The 25,400-nt window shown below is 38.4% G+C and overlaps 1 protein-coding gene across 3 annotated transcripts in view; it reads left to right on the forward strand.

Moving 5' to 3' along the window:
- The window catches only part of Ten-m (teneurin transmembrane protein Ten-m), a 160,216-nt gene that overhangs the window by 100,789 nt on the left and 34,027 nt on the right, over positions 1–25,400 (forward strand). The window lies entirely within an intron of this gene.

Genomic DNA, 25,400 nt, shown 5'->3' on the forward strand with positions numbered 1-25,400 from the left:
AGTATCTACCGCAACTAACCAACTATGTATATAGATATAGATAGATATATAGATATATGGGATCCATGTATAGCTGTCACATATATATTTCTATGTGTATGCAAATCCAATGCTCACCCACTCCTGAAAAAAAAAACTCGGCAGCCGCGACGTGGCCTCTACGGTCAAAAAGCCACTTGACTCATTTGAATGTTTAGCGCGCTCAGTGCACGAAAAAATTCCATTTGCCATATTGCTATAAAAATGCAAAAACGAAAGCAAAAAAGACCAAAAATGGAAAAAAAGAAGGCAAAATGGAATTGGAGAGAGAGAAAAGCGGCATTGGCAGCAGTATTTTTGCAAATTTTCAGCTCTTTTGTTTTCCAAGCGCCTAAAATGCCGCTGCGCTTCTATACATTTGCCATTTATTGTTTTTGCAACAATCTTTCTTTCTCCCTTCCCCTTCCTCTGAATCTTTCTATGTCACACTCTCTTTTTTTCAGTCCGTTCGTTCGTTCGTTCATTCGTTCGTTTATTTGTTTGTCGCTATATATGTATACACTTGTTTGTGTTTGTATTCTCTATGCATATCCGCAAGCAGGCTTTAGGGATAAAACCATTCAAAAATGGAGTGAAAATAGTCGGCAGCAACAACCGCAGGGCCCTCGACAAACACAACAACAACAACAACAAGAGCCAGAAAAAAGAAACAACAAAAGCAAACGATGAGTGGGTAAAAATGGCAAACTAGTAAACAACAAACTGCGGCAACCTTTTCCTGTTAGAACTCATGTGTAATATGCAACAGCAACATAGCATGAAGAGTATGATGATGCTATGCGAGGCATGAAATGCTGCTGCTGCCGCCTACTGTTGACTGTGTCATGTTTTATAATCAACAAAAACAAAAGGACAATACGGCCAAGAGAAGAGGGTCAAAAAAATTGAACTTTGGACGCCCTCAAAAAAACAAAAAAATGGGTCAACAAAATTGATTTCATACGATGAAAATAGACAACGAAGACCAAAAACCAAGAGTAAAGAATCAATCAGCGAAGGGCAACATGCAAAGATTCAATTTCAAGCATATTTTGAGGATAGCCATACAATTTATACTTTAAAATATAAAAAGATTCTGTTTAGAGATAGCGACATACATATATAATGTGAGAACCCAAGCTATTTACTAGACTTTGTGAAAGTATCAAAAATGAATTTGGAAATCTTTGTTTTCTCAACACTTTCGTTTTTGCGGGAAAATAGGACAAACTATTTTTGCTCTTTATCATTTTTACTCATCAATTTCAGTCTCATACATCGTTCTGAAGAGTGAAGGCGAAGCAGGGGGGCGATGTTTGTGTCGCAGATGTTTCTAACTGAAAATGAACTTTCTATTTAAATGGCACATGGTATTGCATTGCATTTCATTTTCTTTTCAATTTCTTGTGAAATGCATTTGTTGCAGTCGTTGTCGTTGCATCTAACAAATAAAACAAAAATGTTCGTGTTTTCTCTCTCTCTCTGAGTGTGTGTGTGTGTGTATGTGTTGCATACATTTGGGCGCTCACTCTGAAATATCAACAGAAAATTGCGCAAAAGTAACGAAAAAGAAATAAACAGAGTGGCAACTCAAAACAAAACAAAACAAAACGCACATTGTTGCCTTTCACTCCACTCGGCATACCAGATCCTCCGGATACCCTGCTTCTACCCTACTTACTAGTTACCTCGCTTTTTGCCTGGCCCAAGCCTCATGTGTGTATACATTTTGTGTAGCATACTTTCGGCCTGATGCTTTGGCTGCTTTTGCTGCTGGTGCTGCTGTTGTGTTTGTTTGCCGCCTTTTGTTTACTTTTTTGCATTGTACAAATACACACACAGGAACACTTGCACACAGAGACACTACAACAGAGATACATGCATACAAAGTAGTATAAATGTGTGTGTGTGTGGCATATATATGCCAAGCATTGTCTTGATTTTCCTGCGTGGCATATAATTTTCTTTTCTGTCTCTCTCTTATGTTTTTTTTTTACCTCCTCCCAAACCCCGAAGACCCGAAATTCCACCAAGATTTTGCTTTACAACATTTCTAGTGATGCAGCTGCTTACACATTTAGTGGTTGAACATTTTTGCCTCAAAATGGACTTTAATCTATCAAACTCACACACACTCGCACAGGCGCACACTCAAACCAACTACGATGAGGTATTGCAGTTTTCCTTTATTTTGCATCTCATTTGCTTGCATTCGCCCAAAAGTGCAATTAAATGACTATTTATGAAATTCCATTTGCATTTATGCATAAATTGATAAACATGCCTAGAAAAATATTGCGCACCTATTGAAAAACCTAAACTAACATAAATGTATATGGCCAAAAAAGAGGTGACGATGACGATGATGATGATAGAGAAATTGAGAGAGGCTCAATCTGGATTGAGATTTTTTTTTTTTTTGGGTGGTTGGCGGGTGCCTTGGCTTGAATATTTTCATTTGCAATTTTCATGCAAAAATATTATTTGTTGACTTTTGTTGACGGAGGAGCCCACCACAAAAACCAACAACAACGACAACAACAACAAAATGAAAGAAAATCAAGAAGAACTTTTCTGCTTGAAGGTTTATTTTTAAATTTTCCAGCTGGAGAGTGTATGCAAATACACAGAAACACACACACATCATCTACATGCATGCATACATATATGTATGTATGCAAATACATACATAAATATATCTACATATACATATGTATGTATTATATATAAAAATGGGCATTCTGCACGATTGGATACACACTCGCATGGGAGTTATCAACGAAACAGAAACGAAACAAAAGTTTGGCCAAGAGTTGGCAAAAAAGGCAAAAAAAAAAAAAAAAAGAAGAGAAAACACAACACACACACACACACGACCAAAAGGACGAAATAAGACAACAAATAAATGTATATCCTCAGCAGAAAAATTGCATAAATTGCCAAAGCGAGTGGTGGGGTAATGGCTCCCAAACATCCTTCCATTCACACCGACCACCTTCCCTAGCCCTATCCCTATGTCCCCATCTCCTGCCGCCAGCAAAGGCAAATGTCGACATATTGATGGGGACCCCGTGTGGCTGTGATTCAGCTTTCTGCCCTGCATCCAGTTAAACAAAAAAACGACAGGAAGAAGTGAAGGAAAGAGAGAGTGAGCGAGTGAGCGGATGGGAAAATGTGTTGCATACTTTTGTGCATGCCGCAGCTGCAACTGATGTTGAATTGGTTTTTGAGAATACTTAAAGCTTTAACATGAATAAATGCAGTTAAAAATGTCTAAAATGCCAGCACACTATCAAGAAAATGGAAGGCCATATGTATATACTTATGGCTGATCGCGTCGGCATATCAAAAATTGTTTAAATTTTTGATCCAAAAAAAAAAGAGAAAATTTAATTTTTCATGGGTACGTGACTGAGAATTGCCATATTTTCTTTGTGGCGGTCCCAAGCAGACGTAAAAGAGTTTACATCTGCTTCTCTACTTCCCTGCTAGCCTCTCTCCCTCTTGGGAGTTGTATTTAAAAGTTTGCCTCGAACCTGGCCATTGGCCATGCAAATTTAAGTGGCTTCCGTTACGTCTGCCCCGTCATATATAACTAACTGTTTGCTATGTTTTCATTATAATAGCCCAACCATTGCGGCATTTTGATGCGGCATGCGGCACTTCCCTTGTCTTGCGCCTTTTTCTTTCTCTCTTTCTCTCTCTCTCTCTCTATTTATCGTCCTGTTGCTTTAATTTTTTATCGCCTTTTTTCGAGGTTAGTTTTGCAAAGTTTACGCTGTCATTGACCGCACCAGACATTCTATTACTATACATAGGACAAGCCTAGACTAGCGTAAAAATGCCACGCCTACTTTTCGTCTGCTGCTGTCTGTGTCCCTATGTGTGTGTGTGTGTGTTTGTGAGTGTCCTTCAACTAACTTTCGAACCGAAAGAGTCCAGTTATTGCTTTCTGGTTTATCGTTTGCTGTCCAGTCATGGAGATACTCGTAAATTTAACCCATACCGAGGCAAAACGTGAAGATATGTGTGTGAGTGTGAGTGAGAGTGAGAAAAAGAGATAGCCAGAAAGTGCTTTAAATTTGTATAAAATATAAAGCGTATGTATGTAGGTGGACCAAACGAGAGGAGGGAAGAAACAGAAGAGAAAAAGGATGAGCATTGGTAGCTTTGGTTTTTGCTGTGTTGCGCCTTTTGCTGCTTCTGTTGCTGCTACTAAATTCATTCATAATGGGTTTTTGTACTGCACTATATCTACCTACTAGCCCCGCCCCCATTCCTACTGCCAGTTCCGTTAACACACCCCTTTATAGCCCAACCCAACTCACTTGCTCACACTCAATATAAATTTTACGTTTTTACGCAAACTGAAATTTATTATGGCCGCAGCATAGTAATTTATATTTTATGCCTGTGCTAAGTACAGTCAGTGAGACAAAAACAGAGAGAGAGAGGATAGAGAGAGAGAGTAAGGAAGATAGACAAATGGACATACTGGATTATACATACATACTATATACTATATGCAGTTCCACGCACAATTTTAATTTTATTTAGTACCAAAAGTGGTTCCCTCTTCTTTTCCTCCTCCCAACTAGACTCACTACGTTTCATGCGATCTCCATTTGAATGCGTTTTTCTTGCCTATGGTTTAACTTGCTTCATCTTTTTTTCGTTTCGGGGAGCGCAACAAATTGGCCTCGTCTACCATGTTCTGGCACTTAACTTTACTCTACCATATCCTCGGATTGAAGAGAGGAGTCTCTCTGTCTGTGTGTGTGTGTGCATATATATGGCTATATTCTATAGGTAAAAGCTTTGGCCATTTTGGCCATAGGATGGTTGTTATTCTCGTTGTTGTTGCATTTATAGAGCCGTGCAATAACCATTTGGCAAACTAGAAATTGGCATTTTATGTTCGCCTGTCTGTGGATTTCCCACTTTCAATGTGTGTGTGCGTGTGTGTGTGTACGTGTGTGTTTCTTTTGATTTTTGAGTGCAGATTGTTGAAGATTTATTGATATTGAGTGCGGCCAGCAATGCGGTAAATGAACAGGGCAACTTTATAGTTTTGGGTGTTACTCCTACTGCTGTTGTTGTTGTTGTTCTGTCATTGAATTTCAACTGAATTTCATCCCGAAACATTATAACCACATATTATTTTTTTTTAACAGATAACTTATCTTTCTACCCTAAACTACTGTGTACAGCACCTTCAAAACGCTCACTCACATTGCTCGCATTCTCAGACCTTGGGAAATTTACTCTCAGCAACTTAATTATACAACGTGTATATCCTTCTTCCTGCCTAAAAGTTTTCGCCTAACAATTTCTTAAAGCATACTTTTAGGTGCTTATATGAAATAACTTTATGCCAAAGCATTCATCCATATTCTGGCATCAACCCTTAAAAAAAATACTGTGAACTCTTCCCCTTATTGCACCCTTTCGTCTCAACCAAAGAAAAAAAACACACACACACACACAAAATGAGAAGAAGTATGTAAAACAATGTTGTTTGAGCTCAACATTTTGTTGTGTGTGTGTGTGTGTATGTGTGTGTTGCAATGTTGCAATGTCGCAATGTTGCTTGATGCATAATTTATATGCTTTTAATGATTTTGCGCCTTTTGTTAATGATTTTTCATAATACATAGAGGCCAAAATGGGGGAAAGAAAGAAAGAGAGAGAGTTAGAGAGACATTCTATAGGAATTTTTTTCTATGCAATTAAAATTTCAGCCTCTGCCTCGGCCCCTACTCCTACTTCTTGGTGACCCTTCTCGCGCCCACGTACATGCATACATATAAAATATGTTAATTAAAATAATGTTACCCCAGAGCGACAAAAATAAAGCCAAGCAAATGGCTTAGAATAGCTTTACATACACATATGAAGTTGAGTTGGTTCCCTGCAGGCTCGCTTTGTCGCCATTTTTCCATTTACATGCCATGCTCAACGCCTTTCAATAGGCATCACACATACATACTTTCTTAACCCAAACCACCCACAAACTCATTACATGACATTACGTATACGCAAAGCGAAGCAAAGAGACCAAGATGAAGCAGCAACAGAAGATGGTAAACAAGGCACCAGCCCATGATGATGACTTCCGTTGTGGGAAATGCCGACAGTCTGCCGGTTGCTGCTGTTGCTGCCGTTGCTGTTGCTGTTGCTTGGCATGGCGTCTTTTGTGCTTTTTGCTTATTCAAAATAAATTAAAAATGGAAGAGATGTGGAAAATGCAGTCAACCAGGCAGTCAGCCAGCCAGCCATCCAGCCAGCCAGGAACGCATCGCAACCCAAACGCAATGCGGCCGAACCAAACCCAAACCAGCCAGCCATCACATAATTATGAACTTGAAATTTTTGCCATGCTAAGCTGCTGATGCCGTCTATCCCTAAGGAATATTGCATAATTATTTAAATACAAAAAGTTTGCATTTCCCTTGCATTCACATGCATACACACATAAATGAACATATGACAAAAAGAGTGAAAGAAAGAGAGAGAAAGACTTTCTCTCCGCTGCTGAAAAACATCTTGAGACATGTCGAGTGGGTTTCCTAAATCCAAAATGAAAGCAAGAAAACGGCTAAATAAACCATATTACATGCATTTTTAATTACAATTTGCACCTGCAGCAAATCAACAATCTGCCACACACTCCACACAATTTTCCAACTATGAATCACATTTGCTTTTAATGGGGGATAATTTTCATTTTCAGTGGTGCATTCTGATTGCACTTTCATTATGTTGTGTTTTTTTTTTTTTTTTTTTTAAGAAATTTCACTTTTAATGTGAATTTTGTATTTGAAAGATCTAGTTTTTAATTAAATCTCATTTTGATTACTTTAAAGTTCTTCTTTACCTTTGTTGTGAATAAAAATGACAATATGTGGAAACTTAATAGTTGTAAAGGGTTTTGAGTAAGTTCGTTGGTTTTGCCTCATCTGTTTTCAATTTGCTAGAAAAGTCATTCAACTGAATGTTGATTTTTTGTTGCTTTTTGCTATTTCCACCATTATCATAATATTTGGCTCACACTCACACACACACATGTCACATACACCCCATAACGTTTTTGTTGTTGCCCGAGGTCATTGCAATTTTGTCGCAGCAACATGAAAGTGTCTACCACACCCACACGCACACACACACACACACTCATACACACATGTGAAAGAGGAGCTCAAGTTTACGTTGAGAGCTTCTATTGCTCCAACTACTCCGCTCTCTCTCTTTGTCTCTGCCTCTGCCTCTCAGCTCAGTGTCGTGTATGAAAATTCATTTCAATTAGTGAAATGGTTTTGGGATTTGTATGAAGGAGGCGAAACGACCAATGCAACAACGCGCCACGTCACGTCGTTGGTGGCATGCAACGAGCTTGTTGCAACTTTATTTACGTTATTTACCTTTACGTTGAGCATAAATTGTAAATAGAGATATAAATGCAGAATGCATGTGCTGTGCAGGCAAGGTAGGACACGGCAGGGCAGGGGAGATCCGTGGCCAGGGGTAAGGGAAACGATGCAGAGGAATTATGAATAAGTTTTCCGTATGTTGGTGTCGTCTCAAGAAGGCCAATGAACTTTAACGTTGCCGCAAGTTTAAAACATTTTTAAAGACTCTTTTTCAGACTTGGTTTTCATATCTCGCATTTCTTATCCTCTCTCTCTCTCTCTCTCTCTCTCTCCGCATCTATCTCTATCTCCGTCTTTCTTTTTTTTTGTCTGTTGTCCTCATTTTTCTTCTTGTTGTTGTTGATTTCACATATTTACATTGCGCAGTTTTTACTTAAGTTGCTCCCTTGACGACACTTTTTTGACGCTGTTTTATCAGTGGGACCAAAAGCAACAACAACAACAACAACAACAGCAACAATAAATAGCAGTAGCAAAATTTATGCAACTAACAAAATGTTTTTCTGTATATTCTCTTATTCTGTTTCCTTTTTTTTTTAGTTTGTCGTTTTTTTTTTGTTAGTTGTTTCGTTTGTTGTTTGCATTTTTATCGCCCCTAAACGTTTGCTAAAACAACAACAAAAAGCGAATAGCTCAAAGGAAGGAAGAGTGTGGGTAAAGGAAAAGCGCCAACATCATGTGTATGTGTGTGTGTGTGTTTTGTGGTTGGGTGAAAGGGAGAAATTCTTTTTTTGTTTTTTCGTTTTTATGTTATGGACCTAAGGGACTTTAACTTCAATGCGAATGGTAATCTGTAGCATACTTTTAGGCATTCAATATTCGAGTGGAAGCGACCGACTTTAAATTAAAGACAAAAGCAAGCGAGCGAACGAGAAAGAGAGAGATTAAATTATTGGTTTAATTTCTAGCCACATTACATTCGTCTCCATTTAACTGGTTAAATTGTAATTTACATCTCTTCTCCTCTTCGCCGTTTCCTTTTGTCTCGTCATTTTATCACTTGATTTATCATTTTTTGGAAAACTTTTTTACCCAACAGTTTTCCTCTATATACATATATATATACGTATATCTCTGCAAATTTTTGTGGGTTTTCCCAGCTGCCTTTCCGTGTATCTCTTTCGCTCTCTCTCTATCTGTGCCTGCTTGCCTGCCTGTCTGTCTATCTATCTCTGTGAAGTTTTCTTGACAAGTGTGACAAGTTTTTCTCAGAGCAGGCAACTCCTTTGCCATCAAGCTTTGCTCAGCTCACCTCAGCTTCACCTCAGTCTCCGCCTCCATCTCCATTACCTTGTGGCAAGTGTCTTTAAGTGCAAATGTTGCTGCTGCTGCTGTGGTTGCCTCTGCCAGCCTAAAGTCACATTACACATGTACAAGGCAAAGCAATAATAGTAAATTTTAACCCCATACAGCCCAAAACCCACTCCAACTTCCAATTCCAACTCAACCCCCCACTCCCACTTACACCACAACTCGAACAGCAACCTCCTTCATGCCAAAAGTCCTCCCACTTTTCACATGACTCGTTAAACTTTTTGCCATTGTAATAGTTCTGCTTGGTTGGTTTCTCTTTCTTTTCGACTAGGAAACCCAAATAGTTCTTTGTGAATGTGTGTGTGTGTGTGTTTGAGTTTATATGTTTGTGTGCGTGTGTGTGTGTATGTGGCTGTTTTACATGCTGCTTGCTTTTTCTTGGGTTCTACTGACTTTACTCTCTGGTTATGCGCATAATTTATAGAGTGCGACAATATGTTGCCCTCTGTCTCTCTGTGCCTGTGTGTGTGTGTGTGTGTGTGAAATGGAAAACTTTTCTACTCTCGTTTAAGAAGAAAGTAAGATTTCTTTCACCCCATATTGTGTTTGCGTTTGCGTTTGTGTCCGTGTGTGTGTGGTCCAGTTTTTCCGGCTAGCAGAAGGTCAAAGATCGAAAGAAAAGTCATGGCCATTAAGGCTGCAAGGCATAAGGCATATCTGTTCTGGGTTTTGTTGTTGTTGTTGTTCTGCTGAATAGAATTGATATTCTGAGAATTTTGGCTTATTTGCAAGTCATTAAAGATGTATTATCGTTTTGGTTATGCCGTCAAGTTTGCGCATTGATTGATAAATGCGATTTACCTTTTAGTGTGGCATACTATTAGGCGTGTACGCAAAATTTGTCCTGTCTGCATGTGTGTATGTATATACGGATGCAATGCATAAACGACATAATCACAGCAATTAGGTTGCATTAGTTTAAAGTCAAAGCGAACTGTTCGAGTTTGAGTTACGTCATTTAGTTAGTTTGTTTGTTAGTTAGGCAGTCAATTCGTTAGTTAGGCTAAGGCGCACCCTAATTATAAGACCCACCTCTCTTTCGCACTCGCTCTCCATCTCTTTCTCACTGACTGAGATTTTCCTTTTCAAAATTGACAGCTGAGTGTGTGACATAAAGGCTTAGAGGCGACCATAGGCTAAGCTTAAGCTCGTAAATATTTTTCATCTCAGTGAATAAAGAGAGAAGAGAGAAAGAGAGAGAGCGAGACAGCAAATAAAACAATCGAGTTGGCATTCATTATTCAAATGTCGCACCAGGAGCTTGAATTCTAAGGAGACAAAGCGAGAGAGAGAGAGAGAGAGGACAAAGACGAAGACAAAGTAGTATATAGTCTACCATAATCCCAGCTTAGTCTTTCACCAGACACACACATACACACACACAGATACATGCGCAAAAACTGATTAGGCACAAGAGAAACTGTCAACTGAGGACCAAAATTGCCGTTTAATTAGAAGCAGATAAACACAAAACAACAAAAAGAAAAGAATTAAGCAAAAGCCAAAGCCAAAGTACAGTGAAAACCAGCCAACCCAATGGCAAATGACAGTAGCTGTCATAATCGTTAGACTACTTCAATTTGCACACGATGGCTCAGGCAGGGTGGGGGTTACAGCAGGTGGAAGCAAACGGAGAAACAAGGGGAGGGAAGATGCAAAGGTTCGTTGCTCGGTTGGTTTGGAATTTGAACTTCCTATGTTATGCATGCCTACCCTCATTAAACATTAAATCAAATGCTTTTATGATGATGGTTATGTGTAATGCAGGCGCCAGGAAGTGAAAATGAAATACAGAGAGAAATGGAGAGAGAGAGCAAGAGAGAGAGAGAGACCAAAATTGAAAAGGAGCAAGCGAGAAAGGCTTAAGTTGTGGCTTTTGACTAAGACATTGACGAGATGAAAATTTAGATTTCAGCTTTTACCTATCAATGAGAGAAGATGCATTTCCACTTTGCCTTTCCGATCAAAAACTAAATAAGAAAATTTTCCATTAATTGCTATAATCCTTTTACATCCTGTTTCTAGTAATATAATCACTCATTTAGCAACTAAACAAGAACAAGAATTTTAAATTGAATTTTCACGTGAAGCTCATTAAAGCCATTTTCATGTGCACCCCTCTTTCCACTTTATCATTTCCCATGGGGCATAAAAACCAAAAACCAAACAAAAGAAATCCCGAACAAAATGGTTAAACAAAAGCCGTCTCTATGCATATGTGTGTGTGTTTGTGGGTGTATGTGTGTGCATCTGACGCAACATATTAAGCGATTTATAATAAATAATTTAACTAGTGTAGTACATGCCCTTTATCCACTCCACTTTTTGACCCCACCCTCATGCCTCTCAGAGACCGAATACAAAAATAATTCTTGTTTTAAGGGCTTACTGAAAATTTGGCCCACATTTTCTGCCGAATATTTGTAATTTCGTTTGCATTTGCATTTACATTTTGGTTTTTTGGTCACATTTGTTTATATAATTAGCTGATTTGATGTGATTTGTGAAAATTTTCATTTCGTTGTCGATGTCGACTTTAAACTGTGACTTAACGAAAACAGCAACAACAACAAACAAAAAACACCAAAAAAAAAAAAAGGTCAGCCAATAAACTTTTGTGACCTGATTTTGGTGTCAGGTCGAAAAACGATGAGGAAAATATTTGTGCTGCAACCAAAAACAACCTCTTACTACTCATGCCCCAATGCCAGGAGGAAAAACTGTTTGTTGTCCTTAACAGCAAGGATTATAAATTATAACAGCCTCACACGACCGACGGTTATTTATGTGGTGTCAATGGGTTTGGTTGGTTGGTTGGCTAGCTGCCTGCCTGCCTGCCTGGCTGACTGTTTGGTTGGTTAGTTGCATGTGCTTAGTTGAGTGGAAAAAATCTATATAGGAAATAAAAATAAAATTGAAGAGACACAAACAGAGCGAGAAAGAGAGAGAGAGAAACTATAGGCTCTACTTTAAAGCCTTAGCTTAAGGGGGATCTAAATATCTCTATGTGAGGAAGAGAACACTGGGGAGCGATGGAAAGAGGGGTATAAGAGCTTTTTGTGATTTATTTGCTTGATGGCAAATCATTAGCAAAAGCTTAGCATACTTTTTAGCTGCTGTCAGCTTTTCATGGGGGAGACAACAAGCAAACAACCACAAAAAAAGAGAAGAAAAAAATTTAAATAAGCCGACACATCCCTAATCCCAAATATATCTGTGTGTGTGTGTGTGTGTGGAAATCACTTCATTTTATTGCCAAAAGCTGACAGTTTTTCTCAATCCACAAACACACAAACATTGAAAAAATAAGGACGGAAAAAATCATTATACGAAATTGAAAGAGCTTAAATCAAAATTGTCACCAGCAGTAAAAGAAAATTTGAAGGCAACATGGAAATTGGTAGTCATTTTGTTGGCTTCTCATCTATATCCTTTTTGGAAATACTTTTCAACCCATACAAATGTTAATCAAAGACGTCTCACATACATGAATTAAAGTTCTACACAGTGAAAATGTATACAAAAAAAAAAAAAAAAAAACTCAAATTATTCCAGGTACAAATTGTAATAAGTTGTCAATTACAAGTGTCACATTCATGTTGAGTGCGAAAGTCGCCTTTAACCTAAATCATTGCCAACATTTCAGACTGAAACTGTTGTCCTTTTTTCCTAACTTTTTGCTTTCAAGTAGATGATTCATCAAACTCAACTACTTTCGCTTGCCTCAATTAACTCAACTCTTTTACTTCTCTCTCTCTCTCTCTCTCTCTCTCTCTGTCTCTTTCTTTGTTGCGCTCGCTCGCTCTGCTTTTTAAACATAAATCATTGCCTACTAAAAATAGAAACAAAAAAACTTCTCTTCTTGCTCATTGATTTATTAGCGAGACAAACAAAAGAACAGGAACAGAAAAGAAAAAAAAGAACATACTCTTTCTTTACTCTAACCCATGCTTCTGGTTATATCCCTGGGTATGTGTCTCTTTCACTCTCGGTGAAAAGCAAACCATCATCAGTCACCAAGCAAAACAACACATAGACACACACGGACGCAGACAGAGTGGTGTGCATACGTTACAAGCGAAAAAGCAGCAGCAGCAGCAGCAGCAGCGGTAACTACTACTATGACGGAGGACTAAGAGAAAAAGGAGCCATGGTATAGCGCGTGCTTTCAGCCAGAAACACGTACAAGAAATCATGAAATGTTGCCGCCATCATACCGAAAATTGTACGGGTAACGTGCTAGCAATCAAAGTACATGGCACAGGCAGCACAGGCTCATGCTCAGGCTCGGGCTCGGGCTCAGGCTCATTCTCAGTCTCAGTCTAAAACTCACAGGCACACAGGGCACTCTCACACAACTCCTTGGCACACACGTCTGATTTTTACTACACACGTGGGTTGATGGTGACGTCGACAGGCTGGCGACTGCCTACTGACAGCGGCAGTAAAACTAGAACCAGCACCAGCGCCAGCGCCAGGGTAAGGACGGAACAGGACCACCAGACCCAACTGCAGACATGGCTGCTTTTTTGCCTGTTTAAGTAAGCATGCAAATGTCACATGCAGCAGTCAAGAGAAAGAGTCTAGGTGGAACATGAGGCATGGCAGCAATGGCAGCAAGAGGCGTGATAAGCAGTCTCAGTTATCAACATGATGATGAGCATGATGGGTAGAGGAAAACTATAGAGTATATAGGAGGATTCTTGCCCACCTACCAACCGACCGCGTCGTTTCATAAATGATGAGCTACCAGCTCCTAGCTACACGTCGTCTTGCCAGAAATTTAGTGATTTCCCCAAGCATGTGGCATACTTTCCATAGAAAAAGGGAGACCTGCACACACCCACACCCACAGTATGATTTCTTGGGAGAGCACAAGAACTAGTCACTTAACCATTTTCTTTCGTTGCCTTTTTCTGGTTTATGGTTATTGATTTTGCACTTTTTAAGGAAATTTGAACAAAATTGTTCCAACCAACCGATTTCGAGCCTTGATTGAATTGCTTTTTAACTTTACTCCAAAAAAGCAACGATGTAAGAAAATTTCCATCAAAAATTCATAGGATAGTCGTAGTAGTAGGGCAAGTAGTTGTAGTAGGCTGATTGGTAGGTTGGGTGGTTGGATGGCTAGAAAGGTGTCAATAACATGACTACTTTACTGACGTTTCTAGTGTTGCCCTTCATTGATGATGACGAAGACGATGACTATGATGATGATGATGATGATGATCGTCATCTCCCTGCAGTACTTTACAATTACTGCACGCACAGACAATTTATTTTTCTCTCTCGTGCTAACAAATAAGCTAAACATTTTTTGTTTTTTCGGTGGCTTTCTACTACTAACCCCACATCCTTCTGTTGCTGCACCCCCCCCTTGCCGATGCTTGGTCTCTCCCAGGTGTATTGCAAATCAAAAAAATCAGGCAACAGCCAACACGCACGCCCAGGCAATCAGTTAAATGTTTGTTGAACTCGCAGAGAAGTCCCAGCTAGCATTCGTCGTCCCAAGAGCTTCTTCGTTTTCTTTCTTGCCCCCGAAAATTGAGTTTGCTGTGCGCGTTTCACAGAAAGAAGAAAATAAAAACCACAGAAGGGCACAACAACAACAAGAGGAACAGAAAAAAACAGAAACGCACACTGAAATGAAAATGAAAAAGAAGATAAAGAAATGCCAAACGAGAACTGGGGGAACGATGAAGCGCCAACTTGAAAAATCGTTTGTCGCAATATGAGAAGGGATCCTGGGGAATGACGATTCCACACACACACACACACCCACACACACATACTGGGGTGGTATGTAGACTCACGCGCAGACGTAGTGATTTGGCTTTAAAATAAAAAGAAAAACCCGGGGGGAAGAGTAAAAAAAAAAAACCAAAAACTGCCACGTAATGAAACTGACAATTTAACTCACAGTCAGTCAGTCAGCCAAGTCAAGTCAATCCTCTACAGTTTGTATGTGCGTGCTGAAAAATCGTGTTATCGATTTAATGCGTTACGGGTTGAAGGGTTCGTCTGCCTGGTTGACTCTACGGGTATGGGTAATGGGAGTTGGGGGCTGGGGTTGGGGTTTTTGTCTATGGGTTTTGGGAAAGTTGCCTTGGCTTGCCTTGCCTTCGGCTTCTGTCTTTGTGATTCCTCTGACTGACATTTTCCTTTCCTATGTGTGCGCGTGTGCGCTTTCCCCCAACCCACCTCTTTTCCCTACTTCTGCCTGTGCCTTGTGCAAAGGCATTTGATTAATTTGCAGCAGTTTTCAATTTGAAATTGCTTTAGTTTTCTTTAGTTTCCTTCTATTCTATGGTTTTTTTTCTTGTCTACACTCTTTCTTCTTTTGAATTGACAGCACTCCTCTTAGACGAAAACTGCCAACCCATATGTGTAAGTGTGTCTATGTGTGTGTGTGTGTATGTATGTGTGACGTTGAAAGCTTCTTATGGCATCTTAAGTGATTTTTTATTGAATTTTTTGTGTTTTTTTTTTAAATGTTTAAAGCCATACTTTGGGCGTTGTTGGGGGTTGTACTTGCTTTTTATGATACTTTTTCCTATCTTGGTACTCAACTAATTTGACCATTCTCTCCTTTCCATTATCTCTTTCAGGTACGTATACGCAATTTAATGATCCTAAAACCCTGGGCAAGTGTAAGTAAATGTATAACTATAGAAAAGTTCTCCGTCTGATCAAAACAAAAAGATATTTGCCAATATTTTCTCCCCCCTGAATGGTTAATCGTTTGGAAAAATGGTATATGATAAATTCCATTGCCTACTTATGAGGGCCAGCCATTTTAATTATGCACACATACATTTATCTCTTTCTATGTATTATTGTAAGTGGCACATTTAGTGGACTTAATACCAGCAGAATTTTGCAATTATGCAAAAATTTTACCACAAATATAAAACGCCAATGATTTTCATATAATTGGCTAACAATTTTTCGTCACACGTACGCGCGCGCACACACACACGCATACGAATATGGGGTATTACAGTACTATTATTATTTATGCAAGAATTCAATCTAAATTAAACATTAAATAAAAGTTAAATGTAAATATTCAGTATAATAATAATAATAATGCTGATTATAATGATGATGATGATGACGTATGTACATATATGATGGTCGGCCATTGCGTGTCTAATGAAGCATGCACTTTGCACATTGTGACACTTTCGCACCTGCAATTAGCCCAATGAACACTCAAAACGAATCGCACCTTGCCATACCCACCTCGAGTGGACCACCCAATTTACTCACACTGTACTGCCAGTCAGTCATTCAATGGCAAGTGGCAGCTGTCCGAAATTGTAATACTTTATGACATTTTATGCAAATGAAAATTATGTTAATGGGCTCAACGAAAAATGTACACAAACGTACTTATACATATGCAATAACTCCTTCTTTGGCAATGGCAATTCTGCATTACGCTTAAAGCATTTTGCATGTCTTCTCTCTGTCATCTACCACATTTTAATAATAATCATAACGAATGCTTGTCCCATTTGCATTTTAATAACAATAATCACAATAATGCACTACAATAGCAGCAGCAGCAATCATAATGATGATTAAGTTGCAGATAATGATCATGACTGAGATGCTGATGTTGATGCTGCTGCTGCTGCTGCAGTTCATCAACGCCTTTAAAATATTCTCGTGCTCGGTCACAAGTTTTGCTACAACTTCACTTCCCTTCTGGCAGTCACGTGCCGTTTTCTTCGATGTGCAACATTTACATGCCACTTCGCTCCACAGTCTCAGTCTGTCTCTGAATCTCAGTCTGAATCTGAGTACGTCTGTCTGTCTCCCAGACTCTCTCTCTCCCTGTGTCTGTCTTTTTGTCCCACGTTGGCTTGTCATTAACATTTTGTTTATATTTGCTTAAATGTGCGATGCATTCTCATAATTAGTATGCATGCATGCATCAGAAGGGAAATGCCTTTGTGTGTGTGTGTGTGTATGTATGCATTGCATTTTGCAATTTGCTTTTGTTTGGTTTAAAAAGCGCGTTAAATTCCATCATCGTTTCCCTCATCATAATCATCATTGTCATCATCATTGTTGCGTTTCATTATTGCCTAGTCTTTTGTTTCTATTTACCATTGTGGGTGTGAAAAAATCATGTGGCTTTTTAATCCGTTGCATTAGTTGTGAGTTTTAGATTAGTTAAATATGCATAATAAAAGCCCTAACATACACACACAACCCAGATACACACGCATACCATGTGATTTTATACTTTAATGAATCTAACGAAATTTTCAAATTTATATTTTCTACATTTTGATATACATAATCGTTTATTTAATTTTACAGCATTGTGATAAATAAGTTAATCTTTTGTTTTGTGTGTTATTGGTTTAGTTCAGGATTGATTTAAACTGAAAAATCTTTGTCCTATGTTGAAGAGATTCTAACTTGACTATAATTAAGCCTATTACTTGCCCTAGAAAATTCTAATTAGTTGAGGGTTGAATATATTTGAAAATTTCATTCAATACTCAATTAATCGTTTAAGCTATTTTTGGAAAATATTTCGAGTTAGAGTTCATTTGTATTAACTGGCCATATGGCAAATCAACATTTCTCCAAGTCACTTGTCACATCTTCTATGTTGCCTTCTTTATGCACAAAATCTTAGCAAATTGATTTGCCCAAGAGAAGGAGTGTGAAAATGTTTGATTTTGCCATTGTTTTTGTTCATGTTATTGTCGTTGTAGTTGTTGTTGTTGTTGTTGTTGTTATTGTTGGTGCTATTGTTATTTTTGGCATTTTCCGAAGCCACCTGAAAATATGCAATCACATAATGCACATAATGCCAAAAGTCTGCATTGTCAACAAAAGGCAGAGACATTCTAGAGCAGCTTCTTTTGCTTCTGCTCCTGCTCCTGCTCCAGCCAACAAACCATCATGACCATGCCCCCATAACCGAATCTATTACCCCCTGCCCCACTGCCACCCAAAAAATGCTGTGCATTTCTGCTTCAATATTTGGGCAAGAGTATTCGAGAGCGAGAGTCAATGGCCAGAACTAAAATTGTCAGACAAGGCAATAAAATATGAATTTATGGCCTATTTGCATGGCTTTTTGGGAGCAAAGCCAAAACTAGAGACAATGCAACAATTTGCGTATATCTTTTGCACTCTCTTTCTCTCCCTCTCTTTCTTTATGTATATGTGTTCTTATGTTTTTTTTTTTTTTTTTTGTATCGTGTTTGTTTTTGTGTTTGGTTTTCATATGCAAAGCCAAATTAAGGCTGCCAAAGACATTGGGGCAGCCGGACTTTAATGAGCTTAACACACACACACACACACACACACACACATACGGACACAAATAAAGGGGCAGACAACTGTTAGGAAGGAGTAAGTAAAGGGCAGAGCAAAAGCGAGGGAGATAGAGAGCGAGAGCAATTGGGTGTGGGATTTATAGGAACGAAAAACCAATATAAATGCATTTCTCTGTGAAATACTAAAAAATTCCATAGAAATTTGTGCTGTATCATTGAGAAAAGCGTTTGGTAAGCATGACATACTACTCACACACACACACTCACACACATATATACTCGCTCAAGACTTGCGGTCTTAACTCGGTTTATGGTTATGGGTTTGGCTCCTCTCTCTATGTGTGTGTGTCTGCATTTTGTGGCCAAAACATTTTATATTTGTAGCATGCTTTTAGGAGTATCTAGGACTTGAAAATTAATTTGAACGACAACACAGCCCTTTCTCTCTCATATATGGTAAACTTAATTCTCTTTCCATTCATCCCTTTTTCTTATCTTGTCTTACCACAAAATTTGCATTCTGCTGCTTCTACTCGATGGCATATTGAATGTAGACGCACAATTTCTAATTGAGTAACTCAATTTCATGGGTAAAGTAGAATCCTCATACCCTTTGGCGCTTTGATGCTGTAATGCCGAAAGTTTAGTGTCTTTTTCTTTTTTTTAGCGGACGTTGACGATACTATGCGCAGTACGTTCAAGTGGCCCCTACGACACCAGGACATAGCCTGTTACGCGCGAGCCCAAGCACCACCTCCCACCCGACCGACCGAGGGGTGCAGCCGTATAACGCACGGCACGAATCGCGTGGACAAGTACACAATAGAAAAAACAGACAAACAAATAATACTACAGCTATCTATTAACTAAATGGGATAGGATAGATGTTTTAAGCATATTAATAGAAAACTCTGAGCCGATTACAGGGAATAGAAGGTTGTAATCAGAGCAGAGGACCCTAAAAGGTTCATGCATAGCATAGTTAGAAGAACAACGACTAAGGGATAAAGGTATCAAAGGATGTCTACTCCGTCTACATGGTACCGACAGATTCACCTGAGCTAATAACTCAGGCGAGTCGATATCACCAATTAGGAGCTTGTGCATAAAAATGACACCAAGCATAATTCTACGGTTAGTTAGGGATGGAAGGTTAATCAAGAGAAGTCTACTAGAATACGAAGGCAAATTGACATTGCGATCCCAGCTTAAGCCACGAAGAGCAAATAACAAGAACTGCTTTTGAACGGATTCAAGTCTAATCTGGTGCGACTCATATTGAGGTGACCAAATGCAAGATCCATACTCTAAAATAGGACGGACAAGCGAAGTGAAAAGAACTTTAGTTGTATAGGGGTCATCAAATTCTTTTGACCATCTTTTAATGAAACCCAGGACACTCATGGCCTTTGCGACCGTGGTGGAAATATGGGTGTTAAAATTTAACTTATGGTCCATAAGTACGCCCAAATCATTCATATTATTTAGACGTTCCAGAGGGCTATTGTTTAGAAAATAAGTGACCAGTTGAGGAGAGTTACGGAAAAAAGTCATTACCTTACATTTGGTAGTGTTAAGATTTAGTAGATTAAACTGGCACCAGGATTGAAAGTTTTTAAGATCAGCTTGTAGCCGACTAAATGAATCTGTATCTTTATGAGTAAGACAAAGCTTGACATCGTCAGCATACATAAGCACACGCGAATGAACAATGACTGATGGAAGATCGTTAATGAATAGTGTGAAGAGCAGAGGGCCAAGATGACTACCTTGAGGTACACCAGAAGTCACAGGAATGGAAGCGGAAAAAGAAGACTTAAAAAGTACCTTCTGTTTTCTATTTGTTAAATATTCACGAACCCAAGAAAGGAAAAGGGGTGGAAACCCAATGTCGCTCAGCTTAGAAAGTAATAGGGTATGATTAACGGAATCAAAGGCTTTGCTAAAGTCAGTATATATTACATCAGTTTGTTTACCATTTTTAAACCCCTTGATAATTACTGATGTAAATTCTAAAAGGTTAGTGGTTGTAGATCTACGTTTCACAAACCCATGTTGGGATGGTGAAATAATAGAACTGCAAAAATGTTGCAATTGAGAAGTTATAATTTTCTCAAAAGCTTTCGGAATAGCGGACAATTTTGAGATACCCCTATAGTTAGAGGCTTCGGACTTTTTGCCATTTTTATGCAGAGGAATGATATACGACTCCTTCCAAATAGATGGAAAAGAGGAAGATTCGACAGACAATAGAAACAATTTTAAAATGGGTTTACATAATGCGTTTGCACAGAACCTGAGTACGCATCCAGGAAGACCATCTGGCCCCGGAGAATAAACAGGTTTAACTAATTTAAGTTCGCTAAGAATAGAACTTTCATCAATGACTGGATTGAAAATGCAATTAGCCTTTTTAAATGATAAGGATACGGACTTGCTCGATATTCCGTTGAGGAATAAGTTGTTTTGAAAAAACTCGCAAACATATCGGCAATTGCCTGATCAGTGCTTGCTTTTTTATTTTGAAAAGACAAAAAAGATGGGTGCACAGAGGTCTTACGTTTAGAATTAACAAAGTTATAAAATTGTTTAGGGTCGGAAGAAAACTGAAGCTTACACCGCTGAAGATAATTCTTATAGCATTGTGTATTAAGCATCATGAATTTTGAACGAGCGACTGTATACAGAGCATAATCTGATGAACGACGTGTTTTTTGAAACTTCTTATAATATCGTGTCTTCACATTTTTCAAATTGGATAACTCACGAGAGAACCAGGGAGGTTTGTTAAGCCGCTCCAGCCTACCAAGAGGCACACAAATATCAAAGAGTGAATTCAGAGTATCATAGAAAAAACGAACAGCTGAGTTCATATCTCTACAATTGTACAGATAAGACCAATCAGTAGTAGCAATGTTTTCATTAAGGCTGGCAAAGTCAGTCTTACGAAAGCACCTAGTTAGAGGTAACTTATTTGAACCAAGTAATGGTGAAAGCAAGGGCAAATCAATTTTTAAATTTAATGTAGGATGAAATTTGTCTTCTGGAAGAACAAAAGGTTCGATCCTAGAAACCTCACAATAAGAAGAATCCAATACAAAAATAAGATCTAACGATTTTCTATTAGAATTTAAGACGGGATTGACTTGGGATAAAGATAAGCCTAGAAGGCCATCAATAAAGTCATGTGACAAAGAGGGCAGCAACGTGGTAGATTCATCTGTTAGTGACCATGCTAAAGCGGGTAAATTAAAATCACCTACAACTATGAGCAAGTCTTGACTGGAAACTAAAGAGGAGACAAACTGAATTGCCTCTAAATGATTTAAATATACCGCCATGTCTGACAATGGTGGAATATAGGAACAAGTAATGAAAGCATTAAAAGATTTAAAATTTACTTTAACACCGACAAACTCAATCTCCTGGGTACTAGAAAATTGAATCATTTCAGATGATAAAGCAGCATCAACAGCTATCAGAACGCCACCACCTATACGAGAAATCCGGTCACGTCTGAATATAGAAAAGTTTGTGGAAAAAACCGATGCATCAGCAATATCAGGTTTTAGCCACGTCTCTGTAAAAGCTAGAATGTTATGTTCAAAAGAAAGACTATCTACAAAGAGATTAGAAAGTTTAGATCTCAGCCCTCTAACATTCTGGTAACCCAGGTTAAGGGACGAAGCTAGTTTTTTGACACACCAGCAGATGCTGATGTGACAGGATTAGTATTAGTTGTTGTTGTTGGCAAGCGAATCGGTTTCCGATTTTTCTTTTTCACAGTATATTCCTTAACTATTATATGCTTTGGCCAAAAATCTTCTCGACATATAGTGTCGAAGATATTGGCAGAAACACTAATTTTAAAAGACGAAATGTCCCGAGAATAAGAAAATTTAAACTTCTCCACCGCAATATTCGAGACGTTAACTTTCTTCCGAATATAGGCTATTACATCATCAGATGTGACAACAGGGTCTAGCCTAGAAACAAATATATGTTTCTTTGGTGGTATGCCAACGAGAGGCCGCGGTCCCGAAGCGTCAGCCGCAGCAGTAACGTTGGACAAGTTACCCACTGCAGCAGTCGACTTGTTTACGGGGCCCTCGATACTTTTAGAACTATCGGCAATTTCCATTGGAATGGGTAATTGCCCGGACACATCGGACACTACAATAGGCATCGTTTTTAAGAGATCATTCCCAGGTGATACCGGTAATTCCTTACTAATAGCATTCACAACCGGGCTCTTAAACGAAATCAATTGCTGTACATTAGGAGTGGACGGTGCATGAGACCGGTCGGGGACGATAAGAGACGCTGGCGGGTCTACAGATGCAGAAACACCCCAAGGACTGGTCCTTTTACGTTTCGGAGACTCATTCATAAGCGATAAACTTCTGAACTGAGTCTCCACCGCAGTAAACTCCGCTTGGAGTTTATTAAAACCTGCCCTTAAAGTGTCAAAACTATCTCTAGTCCGCCTCATGAAAGAGCGCATCTCATTCTCGACCTCTCGGCAAGCATCACATCCATATTTTAAGCCACCACCTTTAGCAATAGACTCCTTGATTCTGCCTGTGTAACCTGCACACTTAACGTGAACCGCATTGTCACACAACCAACACAGAATATAATCATGGGAGTCAACCGCATTAGTGGCAACTATGCAATTATTTTTTGAGCAGACAACCATTTTATCAAAAAGTTTAATTTAATTAAAAAAGGAAATACAAAAAATAAAAATTCTAAAGGTAAAAATTCTGTGTAAAGAATATACTGACCAGTTCTGACACAAGGGTTAATGTGCAGAGTAAGCCTTCACAACTAAAGAATAAAAAGAGATGAAAGCACAAAAACAAAAACACGTATCACAGAGTCGCGGGTAGGCAAAAGACGAGAGCGCAAATCAATCAAGAATAGGAAAGAGCGGGAGAGCGCGTCAAATTGAACACATGCAACAACAATTTGTACGCAAGAGCGCGAGAGTTAGTTAAAACGGTAAAGACAAAAGGCAAAAGAAATAAGCAAAACAACAACACCGCTAATGCAAGTATTGTTGTAAGTTTTGATTTTATTTAAATTTAAACAAAAGCGACAGCAAGAATTCGCGAAATGAAAATAAAATTCGGATGTTGAAATTTTTATTAATTAAACCGATAATGAATTTAATTTAATTTAAATTTGTAAAAGTAATTAATCGCGAGTAAAAAATAAAAATTGATAAGCGCAAAAAAAAAACACGTCCGTCCTCTGCAACGAGTGAAAGATCAAATGGGTAAATTTGATTATGATACTCTAGTTGGGGGGTTATGTTAATCGAGTTGACAAAATACTTTAAAAAGTTTTTGCCTAGCTCTCTAAAAGGCTTTTCCGCCAAATAGTCATCATAATAAATGAATGAATGAATCAAGTTGACTTGTTTTGTGTTGCGAAGCAGAGATATAAAGAGAGGCAGACTGACGGGTTTGCCTAAGCTCTTAATAGCGCTCAAAAAGTATGCCATGAAATATGCATAAAATCACTTGCAAAATGCGCCAAACGAAGGCGAAGCCTTCAAAATGTTGTGCACTTTTGCCAAACGAGCTGCCAAATCAAAAATCGTTGAGCGTGTGAAGTGCCAGTTGTTTAGTAGAAAAAGAGCGGATGGAACGATCCAAAAGTGCTCATGGGTATTTCGCTTTATATCCACCACCACCACCACCACTCCCTCTCAACAAAAAATGATGGAAAAACTGAAAAACTCTCTGTGTGTGTGTGTGTGTGTGAGTAAAATGCACATTAGCCATACATTGGCAGCTAACGTTTCTTTTTTTTTCTTCCTCCTAATAGCCTTGTTGGGCAAATGCACTTGCTCTAGTTACCAAATACTTTTCGTATCATCTTTTCACTAAGAAAATATATGTCAAAGATTTTACTTGATATCGAACTAAATGTAAACATTTCAATTGGAATTTAATAGAATTTGACACTTTAAATGCCGTTGTATTAAATGTAATTTTTGAAAGTTAGTTATTTTTGTGGAATAACCAAAAATATGCCGAATATATTCAATGAGTTGGCTTTAGATTTATCTCATCTGTCTGCGATATCTTTTGCTTTGTCTTTGGCTAACATGCACCAATAAATAATCCAAAAATTGATTAATATCTATTTTGAAATGGCATTTAAATGCAAACTGGCCATCAATTAAATTCACACAGACACACAAACGCACACATTTACATACGCAGTTCGCTCATACTCTTTCTCCAACTTTACCCAATTTCATCATTTATATGCATATGTGTTTGTTGGCTTCTCTGTCTCTTAGTCTATCTCTTTCTGTTTTGTGTTCCCTCAGGCTTTTATAAACAACAAGCTTTAAAATTTAAGTATACATACATATATACCTGTACACACACTCATAAACACACATATGCATGTGTGTAGGGATGGCTGGCCCCAAAAAAGTAGGCAATAGATAAAATGCCTCACTAATTAAAATTATGACAGGGAAAATGTAATAATTTGGCTTTTATAATCCGCTTTAAAACAACAAAACTGACGCTATTAAAAACTAGAACAAACATTTTATATACATGCAGACATATTTATAATTTTATATATATATTATACAATTTTGTGTTAACACTACAAAATGAGACGTGAAATTTAGTTAAATATTAAATTTTCATCTGCTAAATTTGATTCATATTAAAATTTAAGAATTTTACTTGAATTTTCGACTGCTTCACTTAATTCAATTTGCCAGAATGTCATTCTTTGCCTTGTTCTCTCTCTCTCTCTCTCTGTCTCTATTGCTCACATGGAGTATCTCCGTCTCTTTTGCTTTTGCATAAATTTCAATTTTGTTTCGGAAATGTTTGCATTTTGCAGCTGTCAAACAAATTATTGCCTTGCTATTGTTGGTTTTAATTAAACAAACGGCAAACCAGAGAAAAAATGGAAAAAGGAAAATTCTTGAAGTGTTAATTTCATAGACATGTGACATGGTAGTTGACCCTCCAGGCCCCTCCACCAACTCCCCCCTCATCCTGTCCACTACCGGAAGAGCGTATATTTTTTTGTTGAATTGCGGTTGGAAAATGAAAACTTTAGTGTTTTTTGTCTCGCCCCACACACACACAGAGAGAGTTTTCGACAGGTAACAAAAACAACATTAATCAGCGTTAAAAGTCGCATTAGCAGTAAACAAAATTGAGGGAGTGGCCAAAAGCAAATTACCGAACCGAACCAGAAACCGAACGTAGAAAATCAGACTAAAACTGAACTGAACGAAACGAAATGGAGCTAAACTTAACTGAAGCGAATCCCAAAAAGTCAA

Source organism: Drosophila tropicalis, unplaced genomic scaffold (genome assembly GCF_018151085.1).
Source record: "Drosophila tropicalis isolate 14030-0801.00 unplaced genomic scaffold, ASM1815108v1 contig_694, whole genome shotgun sequence".
In the NCBI taxonomy this organism is placed as follows: Eukaryota; Metazoa; Arthropoda; class Insecta; order Diptera; family Drosophilidae; genus Drosophila; species Drosophila tropicalis.